The 12,908-nt window shown below is 36.7% G+C and overlaps 1 protein-coding gene across 5 annotated transcripts in view; it reads left to right on the forward strand.

Moving 5' to 3' along the window:
* The window catches only part of RTP4 (receptor transporter protein 4), a 114,331-nt gene extending 105,424 nt beyond the window's left edge, over nucleotides 1-8,907 (forward strand). For 2 of the 5 annotated variants that reach the window (XR_012021871.1, XR_012021880.1), the window contains 3 exons: nucleotides 156-273; nucleotides 6,573-6,714; nucleotides 7,881-8,907. The gene's annotated coding sequence lies outside the window, so the exon portion shown is untranslated. The remainder of the gene's footprint in view (nucleotides 1-155; nucleotides 274-6,572; nucleotides 6,715-7,880) is intronic. The other 3 variants (XR_012021872.1, XR_012021873.1, XR_012021874.1) reach the window with 3 other exon arrangements.
* Nucleotides 8,908-12,908: the final 4,001 nt, after the last annotated feature.

Consider the following 12,908-nt stretch of genomic DNA (forward strand, 5'->3'; position numbering starts at 1 on the left):
TGCTCTGAAGTATGTATGTGTAAATGTATTATATACATCTGTGTGTGTGTGTGTGTGTGTGTCTGTATTTTTTCCCCTTCAGGGTGTCTTGTCCCTAAATGCTATCTGTCTTCTCTAAGGTACCTATTGTGTGTGTTTTATTATCGGTATTTCAGGTTAGAGATGGATGGTCATCCTTTGGGCACCATACAAACAAGCAAGTCTAGGTTACAAGAAAAGTTCATTGGAAACTCCGGGCTCATGGGTGTGACTTTTTGCTTGCAGGCTTTAATGGTAAGTTTAAGCCATTTTATAACAGTATCTATACATTTTTCCCCTTAGGTTGATCATATTTCAGGGGAAGAATCCTCCAGCATTACACTGAAGGACACTGTGTTTCCCTGGAGCTGGCATTCTTAGAGCTCTGTTGGCAGAGCTGGCTGCAGATGACACCATTTAGGATACATACATTTTCTTACTATTCCTGTTTTCAGAATGATACCCTACTCTCAACTGTGTCTAGTATTCTCTAGTCCAGGGTGCACCTATTGTATCCTATGCAGAAAATACATCTCCAGATTTCTACCAAAGTGGAGATGGGTATTTGTCTGGCTATAAGGGGTAGGGAGGGGATCTAGAGATCTAACTAAGTCATAAACAGACTTTTAAGTAAGCTTGTTCATCCTCAAGTCCTGGGGAACTTGATGTGAATTCATACATTGTTGAGAGTTTCTGCATATAAACAGGTTATTTTTCATCTTTTACCAGTGTTGGTTTAAGGTTTAGCTTTTTCTGGGCTACTAAATTGGTCAGCACACATTCATTTTCATTTCACTTTCTAAAATTTTTTTGCTTGCAGCTTTGTCTTTTTTCATTTTTTCCACTCTTGTGGATGTTTGCCTTTTAAAATATATCACTTTACTGTTGTTTAAATGGGTTTTGAGAGTAGAGCAAAACAACATAAAGGTTTCCAACCCATCGTTTTTATCCAATGTCCTTTCAGGACAAAATCTTGAATTAGGAAGATCGAGGGCAAGAACAGAAAGATTCAGATCACAATATTTCCTCATACACAGAGATTGAATTTTGAGATCAAATCCATATTTCAATTTGCTTTCCCAGTTTGTAAACCTTGCAGAAATATCAGGGACATCACATTATTATCAATGGTGCCCTGCTCAATGACAATAGCTACCATTCGCTGAATAGTTACTCCATGCTACTGACAAGCCAAGCACTTTATATATGTTATCCCATTTAATCCTCATACCAACCACATAAGTAAGGTAAGTTTTATTATTTGCGTTTTAAAGGTGAGGAAAATAATGTTTGGAGAAATTAAATAACTTGCCCAAAGTCATAAAGCCATAATTTGAAGGAATCAGAATTCAAGCACAGGTCTGTCCAGTGTACAGCTGCTGGATTATGCTGCTTCTGCTGGTTGCAGGCTTCTGCTGTCTTGGCTGACACAGCCTCCTGCTACCACATGACCTCCCCAGCCCCACCACAATTGCTGCATTCCCTACACAACATCAATTTCACAGAATGCCTTTAATAAGTGTATAAGTACATAAATTTCAAAATGCTAATGCTAATTATGTTTAAGAAAGCTTACTAGAATTTTAAGGGACGGACAAAGGAAGGAAGATATCTTTAAGGAGAACCTAGTCTGTTTACAGAAATAGAAACAACCTGGTCTTGGTGCTTTTCTATTCTTTAAATATATTAGCTCTTTTTTGTTTTTTTAATGGTAATTGGCTTTTCAAGATGGTTCTATCTCTACTGGAGTAAAATTTGATAAGTCATAATTTCTAGAAAATTATTTCATCACAGTTTTGAAATGTTTTTGCATAGATTTACAAATTAATCTCATAGTTTAAAAATATCCTGCTTTTTAAAATTATTTTTAATCATTTCTAACATTATATATTTATAATTTACTCTTTTATGTAACATTGGCTTAGCCAATGGTTTAAACACTTTGTTTATTTTTTTCCCACAGAGCCAGTTTTTACCTTTATTTATTATTTTTACTGGTTTTCCATTTTCTGTCATTGATTTCTGCTTTGACCCATATTACTTTTTCTTTTGGGTTACTTATTCTTTTTCTAAACTCTTGATTATTTAATTCATGTGTTTCATTAGTTTTTATTTAAATGGTCATTTAACACTATACAATTTCCTTTGGTAGGTGCTTCAGCTGTTTTTCATGGATTCTGATTTGTGATATGGTCACTTCAGTTCTTTTTCAAGGAATTCTGCGATTTTGTTTTGCATCATTTCTTTGAACCAAGATTTATTTGATAGCATTTTTTAAAAAAAAATCTAGGTAGAAGAGTCTTATTTTTTTTAAATAAATTAATTTTTTATTGGTGTTCAATTTACCAACATACAGAATAACACCCAGTGCTCATCCCGTCAAGTGCCCCCCTCAGTGCCCATCACCCATTCTCCCCCACCCCTCGCCCTCCTCCCCTTCCACCACCCCTAGTTCGTTTCCCAGAGTTAGGAGTCTTTATGTTCTGTCTCCCTTTCTGTATTTCCACACATTTCTTCTCCCTTCCCTTATATTCCCTTTCACTATTGTTTATATTCCCCAAATGAATGAGACCATACACTGTCCTTCTCCGATTGACTTACTTCACTCAGCAGAATACCCTCCAGTTCCATCCACGTTGAAGCAAATGGTGGGTATTTGTCATTTCTAATGGCTGAGTAATATTCCATTGTATACATAAACCACATCTTCTTTATCCATTCATCTTTCGATGGACACCGAGGCTCCTTCCACAGTTTGGCTATTGTGGCCATTGCTGCTAGAAACATCGGGGTTCAGTTGTCCCAGCGTTTCATTGCATCTGAATCTTTGGGGTAAATCCCCAACAGTGCAATTGCTGGGTCATAGGGCAGGTCTATTTTTAACTCTTTGAGGAACCTCCACACAGTTTTCCAGAGTGGCTGCACCAGTTCACATTCCCACCAACAGTGCAAGAGGGTTCCCCTTTCTCCACATCCTCTCCAACTTTTGTGGTTTCCTGCCTTGTTAATTTTCCCCATTGTCACTGGTGTGAGGTGGTATCTCATTGTGGTTTTGATTTGTATTTCCCTGATGGCAAGTGATGCAGAGCATTTTCTCATGTGCATGTTGGCCATGTCTATGTCTTCCTCTGTGAGATTTCTGTTCATGTCTTTTGCCCATTTCATGATTGGATTGTTTGTTTCTTTGGTGTTGAGTTTAAGAAGTTCTTTATAGATCTTGGAAACTAGCCCTTTATCTGATACGTTATTTGCAACTATCTTCTCCCATTCTGTAGGTTGTCTTTTAGTTTTGTTGACTGTATCCTTTGCTGTGCAAAAGCTTCTTATCTTAATGAAGTCCCAATAGTTCATTTTTGCTTTTGTTTCTTTTGCCTTCGTGGATGTATCTTGCAAGAAGTTACTGTGGCCGAGTTCAGAAAGGGTGTTGCCTGTGTTCTCCTCTAGGATTTTGATGGAATCTTGTCTCACATTTAGATCTTTCATCCATTTTGAGTTTATCTTTGTGAATGGTGAAAGAGAGTGGTCTAGTTTCATTCTTCTGCATGTGGATGTCCAATTTCCCCAGCACCATTTGTTGAAGAGACTGTCTTTCTTCCAATGGATAGTCTTTCCTCCTTTATCGAAAATAGTTGACCATAAAGTTCAGGGTCCATTTCTGGGTTCTCTATTCTGTTCCATTGATCTATGTTTCTGTTTCTGTGCCAGTACCACACTGTCTTGATGACCACAGCTTTGTAGTACAACCTGAAATCTGGCATTGTGATGTCCCCAGATATGGTTTTCTTTTTTAAAATTCCCCTGGCTATTCAGGGTCTTTTCTGGTTCCACACAAATCTTAAAATAATTTGTTCTAACTCTCTGAAGAAAGTCCATGGTATTTTGGTAGGGATTGCATTAAACGTGTATATTGCCCTGGGTAGCATTGACATTTTCACAATATTAATTCTGCCAATCCATGAGCATGGAATATTTTTCCATCTCTTTGTGTCTTCCTCAATTTCTTTCAGAAGTGTTGTATAGTTTTTAGGGTATAAATCCTTTACCTCTTTGGTTAGGTTTATTCCTAGGTATCTTATGCTTTTCGGTGCAATTGTAAATGGGATTGACTCCTTAATTTCTCTTTCTTCAGTCTCATTGTTAGTGTATAGAAATGTCATTGATTTCTGGGCATTGATTCTGTATCCTGCCATGCTACCAAATTGCTGTATGAGTTCTAGCAATCTTGGGGTGGAGGCTTTTGGGTTTTCCATGTAGAGTATCATGTCATCGGCGAAGAGGAAGAGTTTGACTTCTTCTTTGCCAATTTGAATGCCTTTAATGTCTTTTTGTTGTCTGATTGCTGAGGCTAGGACTTCCAGTACCATGTTGAACAGCAGTGGTGAGAGTGGACATCCCTGTCTTGTTCCTGATCTTAGAGGAAAGGCTCCCAGTGCTTCCCCATTGAGAATGATATTTGCTGTGGGCTTTTCGTAGATGGCTTTTAAGATGTTGAGGAATGTTCCCTCTATCCCTACACTCTGAAGAGTTTTGATCAGGAATGGATGCTGTATTTTGTCAAATGCTTTCTCTGCATCTAAAGAGTCTTATTTTTTAATTTTTAATGTATTGTGATTAGAAAATTTTATGTATTTTTTCTTTCCTTTGAAATTTACTGAGGATTTATTTGTAACCTAAGATAGAGTCAATGTTCCTGATTTTCCTCCATGTCCTATATTTATTATATTTACAGACTACAGACTCGACACATTTTTTTCTTTTCTTGTAGCTGATTTTGGTTATTAGGTTACTGTTTCTCTTTGTTTTGTGGATGTGTCCTCTTGACATAATTTCATTGCCGAAAGCCAGGGTTGGTAAAGAATGGCCAGTGGGCCAAATCCAGCTCCCACCTGCTTTTGTAAACAGTTTTATTAAAACATAACCACACCCCTCTGTTGGCTTAATGTCTGTGGCTGATTTTGCTCTCTACTGGCAGAACTGAATACTTGTATCACAGATTAAATGGCACATAAAACCAAAATTTTTATGATGTATATAAGATATTTATTATGTATTTTAGGTGACTATCTTTAGGCAATAAGTATGCCAATCCTTTTTTTTTCCTATAGGTACATTATTTTGCTTATTCCCTTCATTCTTATAATAACTTTGGATGGAATTTGACTACATTCATTCTGTTGACTTATGCTACATCTTAGATGGCCTCCAGCACTGTGCAATATAACTTTTTGGAGTGATGGAAATGTCTTGTGTTGTATAATGTTGTCACCACAAGTGACTAGTAAGAACTTGGAATATGGCCAGTATGACAGAGAGTTAAATTTTACTTTTATTTAATTTTAGTTAATTAAAATCAAAATAGCCTGATGTGGCTAATGGCCACTGAATTGGAAATCATAGTACCATACTCTTAGAAAGAGGTCAGGAGGGGCTTCCTAGCTCCATAACACCGTTTTCTTTTGTTTTTAGGAAACGGGAAATTTGAGTAGAAAATTTCTTCATATTTTTTAAGATCTGCTGACTTTCCCCCTCTTCCATTCTATCTAAGCTTTCTCATTTCATTGTCCCCAATGTCCCTGTCCTGCTGGATGTGGATTCTACCCTCAGCAATTTCACCTCCATTCTGGGCTTTATCCTAGAAGGAGTATCTGGCTGGGTAGTTTTGATAGCTTATAGGTCCCACACTACTCTGGTATATTTAAGCTTCCTGAGAGCTCCCTGTTTTCATTCATAAATCTGTGCCCACAAAACATCTTTCAGTTTCAACCTCTGTTCTCAAACAACCAGTGAAGTTTTCAGTGAGTGGTTATTAGCTATCTGAGGGTCCTCGGTTTTGTTATATTAGTCATTTGCTTGATCTCTATTATAAGGAGGTTTAGCAAGAATATAAAACTGTATCATCTTCCTCAAATTATCTTTTATGATACTTATATATGATATATTTTATCCACTTCTCCATGAGAGTCACTGACCTAGTCCTACCTTCTTCATTTATAAGAGGGAGAAATTGTAGCTTAGACAGGGAACATGGCTTGCCTCAGGTCACAGAGCCAGCAAATATAAAAAGCCAAAGCCAAAACTCATATTAACAGCCTTTCGGTCCAATATTTTTCTCTTATGCCCTACAATTAGAAGTTTTTCTGGGCAAAATCCTCAGACCGCCTATCTCTGAATATGGCCCAATAATTAGTTGTCTGTTCTGATAACTGTGCCCTTTCGATTCTCTCTCTGGCTTGGCACTGCATCTCATTTGTGGAATATATTTGTTTGTAAGTCTAAGGTTGCTAGTGGAGATAAGGGAGAGGCAGACAGAGAGATGACTAACTCATTTAAGGATTTAAGGATTCTGCATTTAAGGATTATGGAAAAAGGATGGTTTTAAAAGTTTGGGGGAATATTCTGGTCTTTTCCCCTTACTGGCCACATAACTGTTGGAAAAATGACTGATTCCTTCTTGTTTTTGGTGAGAAAGATGGATATGAAAGTGCCTCAGTTAGTACTTGACTTGTACATATTGTCTGATGACCAATATTTCCTCTTCCTTTTGATTTCCCCAGCTCCTCCAGTGTGAACTCAAGACAGTGTCTGCAAAGCTGCTATACTCCGTAATAAAGATGGGACAAAAAGTTTGAGCTTACCTCATGGCATATCTACTGGAATTTTGAGGTTAGCAAACGAGATATCAGGACAATCAGAAGGGTGAGGAAACTCAGTATCCCCTTTTCCCCAGTTTTCAATTCAAACATTTGGGTCAGGAGCTCTAGCCTCTTTCTAGTTAAGATCTAGAAAGATCTTAACTGTACAAGTGATAATGCCCTATTGGCCTCCAGGCTTGATCTCTATTATAAGAGGGATTAACAAGAATATAAAACTGTATCATCTTCCTCAAATTCTCTTTTATAATTCTTATATATGATATATTTTATCCACTTCTCCATGAGAGTCACTGACCTAGTCCTACCTTCTTCATTTATAAGAGGGAGAAATTGTAGCTTAGACAGGGAACATGGCTTGCCTCAGGTCACAGAGCCAGCAAATATAAAACATTCCCTTTAGTGGCCTCAGTGCTTTAAAGGCCTCCTGGATATAAGGAGGCGACATCACCACTAGTCTCTGGAATATAGCCAAGTCCCTGAAAAGTATCATTCTTGGAAAAAGAAATGGAAATCAGAGGAAAAATCATGGTTGTACAGAGAAGATGCAAATAGCATAAGTATAGGAAACTCTGTCCATATCAAATTTTTTTCTCCCTGAAGTATACTCTCAATTATTTCTACAGTGTACACAACAAATTGATATTTGGATCTGTGCAGGCAGATACTTCAACTGGGGGTATGCATCTTACTTGGGAAGTCAGCTATCACTATGACAACAGGCTTCTTTTTTTTCTGAACAAATATTATAATTAATTGTCACATGAAATCGGACACAGAAACTGACACCATTGTCAGACCCTCTAACCCTAGCCATTTAAAATTTCTTGGTGGCAGGAGGCACCAATGGGAGCTCTGGCAGAGTAGGTTTCTTAAAATCAAGGCAGGCAATTCAAGGATGAGAGTTTTAATGAGAAGCAACTTCTCACTAAGGCAACCCATCTCTAATTAGATGCTGCTTCACTTCCACACATGTAAGAGAAATCAGGCTCTGCAGAAGAAACCATGCTTACTGAGAGGAGGTTGACTCAGGAACATATAATTTGTTTATCTCTCTAGGCATAAGGAACCATCAAAAGTCAGGTGCTACACATTTGTATAGGACAAATTTGGTATAAGATGGGTATGTTGGTTTTATTTGATCTACTACTCTTCTGGAAAAGCAAAAGTAAAGTTGGAGAGTAACTTCCTACACTCCTTATCTCACACCAGGCATCCTGTTCAACACTATCGCGAATCACTGCCCATTCAAACCTCACCTATAATTTAGGATGAGACAAAAGAAGACTGCAGTGAAGACTGAGAAGTACCCATTATGAATCTCATTTTAAAGACGGTGAAACTGTGGCTCACTGAAGACGAAGAATGTTTTCCAGTTAGCAGCATATCCTTGATATCCATGACCATACCAAAGGAGTGGAGAGAAATAGAATAATTAGGATTTTCCTGATTTATATGATTTCCACAAATCTATCACCTCTTGATCATTTCAGTGGTCTACACTGCAGTGGTGATAGTGGGAGAAAGTTGGGAATTTAGGAGGGAAGGAACCAGAGGCAGATTAGCCTCATGCAATGGTAGGATGACTGTAGCCCCCTAGATCCACAGCAATGGTAATGCTGATGAAACACGCAGGTCAAGTGTTCCCACTCTTCGTTGTACAGAGGAAAATGCAGCCCTGCTGGTTGTGTTGCAAGAGTTACGGAATAAGTTATCAGCAGAGGGAGAAAGCAGTCCTCAAAAGCCAGAATGCTTTTCCACATAGCCTTCTGGGGCTGTTACACCAGGATTTCCCATGTAAACTCTCTGCCCAAAAGAATGTTTGACTGGATTTCCTCATAGTGAATTTCAAACGATGTTTTAGGTATTTATGAGAAGTATTTAGTCAGAGATGCCTTCACTGCCCCTTTCCAACAATATGAGATCGACAGCCACTTAATCCATCTATCCATCCATCCAAACTAATCTAACTTGACTGTAAAAACATAAGCATTCTATATCTCAATCAGAAGACAAAGTCACGATCATCATCAATTTCATCCTTTTTTCCAGTTTGTGCACTGATTATAGATCCTGTGATATTATATCCATTGTCCTTGTCAACTCTCAAGCCCATCAAATGCCTGCAGATAAACATTTGATCATACAAGGACCATAATTTGCCTCTTTGCAGAATTCATTTCAATTTGATAAACTTCACAGATATTCACTGGGAATAAATGTTATTTTGTTTCCATAATGTCAGGCTCCTTTGCTCCTTTTCTCTTACTTTTAACCGGGAAAATGTGTAGCAATGACATTAAGTTATTTTTCTTTAAATAAATCTGATAAAGGGAGGAGTGGACAGAGAGTAAGGAAGTTGCTTGTTATTCTTCCCCTGTTCTTAGACATATTTTCTTCAGTGGAAATGGAAGCTGAACTGGGAAACCATTATGGACATTAATTTGGCCCTGCGAAAGCTATTTAAATTTACTGAGTCTTACTTTTCAAATCTTTTTGTTGAGGATAATGAAACATACTTCCTGGTGGGACGGTTGATAGGATTAAATTAAATCACATTTCCTAAAAGGCATTGCAATATGTCAGATACATAGTAAGTATAAATGTTTAATGTAGTGAAATGTGCTGAGTGACTAATATGTGTCAGGCACTATGATAGGTGTAGTGAGGTTAGAAGAATTAATAATGACGTTCGGTCACTAACTAATAGCTACCATTCAGCCAACAAATCTCTTGGAGCACCCAACAACATATCAGGTACTATGGTAGGCAACGGACAGTCCCTGCCCTCAAGTTGCTCACAGTCTCATTTGAAGAGGCAGAAGTAAGGAAGGAATTATAACTTAGTGTGACTAGTACTACCAAAGGCTTAGGAACAAGGGAGGGGTACCTAATCCAGGCCTGAGATGTTGGAAGGGCTTCATTAAGGAGTAGGTAACAGATGACATGGAAGAAGAGGGACAGCATTTGAGGAAAACAGAATAATTTCAACAGAGTCCTGAAAGCAAAAGAGAACATGGAACATTCAAGGACTGTCAGTTGTGTAATGGGTGAAATAAAAGTTGAAGCAGCAAATGATGAAAGATGATGCTACAGCAATAGGCAAATCTGGATTATTAAAGATCATAAGAAGCTTAGGAGGCTTACTTAGAATTCAAAAGAATGAAAAGACATTAACCGGGGAGTGGCATTATCAGATTTGAGCCTTCGATTGTCACTAGCTTCAGTGTGAAAAACGGATTGAATGGATATAGAAAAGGAAAGCATATGAGGACAGATCAGCAACCTGTCTATGAGAAAGAGCTAAACAAGTTGACACTCAGGATGGCCTCTGGAGGTACATATGTATCTGCAGGACTCTGAAGGCAAAACCACCCAGATGCAGGTCATTAAGCTTTATTTTATTTAATAATATTATACTTGTAACCTATACTTATAACCTGACCTCAGGTTAAGTGGCTAGGTCTGCAATATACCCTATATCTCATGGCAGAAATAATATGGAACCATTAAAATAAGACATAGATCAGTGGATCCAGTTGAGGAAACTATAAAATCATACAAAGAGAAGGGATCCAGATTGAAGGAGTCATTTTTACCTTAAGGATTTCCTTTAACATTTCTTGTGGTGTGAGTCGGCTGGTGACACATTCTCTCAGCTTCCATTAGTCTGAAATGTTTTTAGTTTGTTTTCATTTCTGGGTGTAGAAGTCTAGGTTGACCACGTCTCTGCACGCCATTGTCTCCTGGCGTGCATCATTTCCAAAGAGAATCTACATCCTTATCTTCATTCCTTTCACTATAAAGTGTCTTTATTCTCTGATGGCTGGGATTTTTTTCTTTTTCTCTAGTGTTTACCAACTTGATAATGGTTTGCCATTGTGTGTGTGTGTGTGTGTGTGTGTGTGTTCAATATTTATTCTGCTTGGAGTTTATCAAAACTCTTGGATCTGTGGGTTTACAGTTTTCATCAAATTTGGAAAAATTCTTTTGCTTTTCTTTCTTCAAATATTTTTATCTGCCTTCATCTTTCTATCCTCTCTCTGAAACTCCAATTTATGTATGTTAGATTACTTGATATTGTCCCACATTCACTGAAGCTCTGTTCACTTGTTTCTGTCTTTTTTTTCTATGTGCTATTCATTTTGGATAGCAACTTTTGCTGTGTTTTCAAGTTCACTATTTTTTTCTTCTGCACTGTCTAATCTATTGTCAATTTCATTTAGTATATTTTTCATTTTTGATATATTTTTCATCTCTCCAAGTTCCATTTAGATATTTGTTAATATCTTCCATTTTTCCTTACCATATTTGTTTTACTCTATATCTTTGTGAATACTTACAATAGTCATTTCAAGTTCCTTATCAGCTATCTCCATCATAGCTGTCATTTCTGAGTGTGTTTCTAGTAATTTATTTTTTCCCTATTAAGGATCTTATTTTCATATTTATTTGCACACCTGGAAAATTTTCATTGGATACCAGATCTCATGTATTGATTGGTTGTTATATTTAGTTGTATTCCTTTAAAAAGTGTTATGGGATACAGTTAAGTTATTTGCAGATTGATCTGATTATTTTGAGCCTTACTTTTAAGCTTTGTTATAGTGAATCCAGAACAGCCTTTACTGTGGGGCTAATTTAGCCCTGCCACAAAGGCATGACTTTTTGTGAAGGTCCTAGCAAAACTCAATATATTTCAAAGTATCTCCAATGGTTGGTGGGAAAGCCAAAAAATCCCAGCTATATGTGAGCCTTTATACTTTATGGAAGCTCTTTCTCAAACTTGAAATGAGTTTTCCTTACATATTAATAAAAATAATAATGAAAATAGGGAAAAGTAAGTCCTGAAAAAGAGTTTGGGGCAGTATTATAAAAGTCTTGATTTGGCAAAATGAGAAGTTTATACTTAATCCATAGGAAATAGAAAGATTTTAAAGGATTTCAGGTAGGTATTATTGCTCTAAATGAAATCAACTTCCCCTAGTGGGAATAAAGGGAAAAAAAGATCATCTTTTATTTTGTTTATAAAGATTTTATTTATTTATTCATGAGAGAGAGAGAGAGGCAGAGACACAGGCAGAGGGAGAAGCAGGCTCCATGCAGGGACCCTGATATGGGATTCAATCCTGGGACTCCAGGATCACACCCTGGGCCAAAGACAGGAGCTAAACTGCTGAACCACTCAGGGATCCCAGAAAGATAATCTTTTAATCAAATAGCCACTTTTCCACCAAACCATAAGGACCTTTTGCTTCTCAGAAGCTATATATCTGGCCCTTAAGAACACTGATCTAAATAATAAAAGTACTTATTCTTATATAGCAATTTATTTTACATATTGCCTTTATATTTTATATATCATTTGATCTTTACAACAAACACTATACTAGGACTCTCACTCCTGTACTAAAAAGATAAGAAGCATGAAAGATCAGAAAAACTTTTCTGTGAATAACAGGTGTCTAACTCAAAATTGATATTACAGATACTGTTAACCGTAAGATCAAAGCCAGCTACGACTGCTCCACAGACCTTTCATTTCTCCAGCTCAGTAGAATAAAAATGCAAATAGAGTGTTGAATTTTAAAGATTTTAGTACTTTCATTTCCATCATAAGCCATAAAATAAAGTTCTATTTCAACCCCAGGAGAAGTTATTAACCCTAAAGTAGAAAATTTTTTATTGGGAAGACATTTCTTTATCTTCTTAGCCTAAATCCTGCCATTTATGTTCTTACGCAATAAAAATCTGATGACAAGACATTAAGAGATTGTTATGGGCTCCTTCACCTGTGTCACTCCATCTCTATTTGAAAAAGATGCTAAAAAGAATATTTAAACAAACTTTTTCTTTCTTTCTTTCTTTTTCTTTTTTTTAAACCTTTTTAAAAGAGTTTAATATGGTGTTTTGAAGATTTCAAATAAAATTTTAAAACTTGGATTTGAAGTCAAAAGCATGGTAATAAATTGAAAACAATAAATGAACCTATTCTGTATCTATTGATGACATAACTGTAGAGACAGAAATTATTTCAAGTTACTGCAAAACATATATTTGCCTGTACATCCCCAATGAGGATATAATCTAAGGATAAAAGTAACTATAAAATGCTTCAAACTTCTTTCAATAATCACATTATTGGTAGCACTACTGGTATTGTGATTCTAATAGTGCTTTGTGTGTAATGTGGGATAGAGCAAAATGAGTCCTTATTTGATATTTTAATACTATTATCTT

This window comes from Canis lupus, chromosome 31, assembly GCF_048164855.1.
Source record: "Canis lupus baileyi chromosome 31, mCanLup2.hap1, whole genome shotgun sequence".
In the NCBI taxonomy this organism is placed as follows: domain Eukaryota; kingdom Metazoa; phylum Chordata; class Mammalia; order Carnivora; family Canidae; genus Canis; species Canis lupus.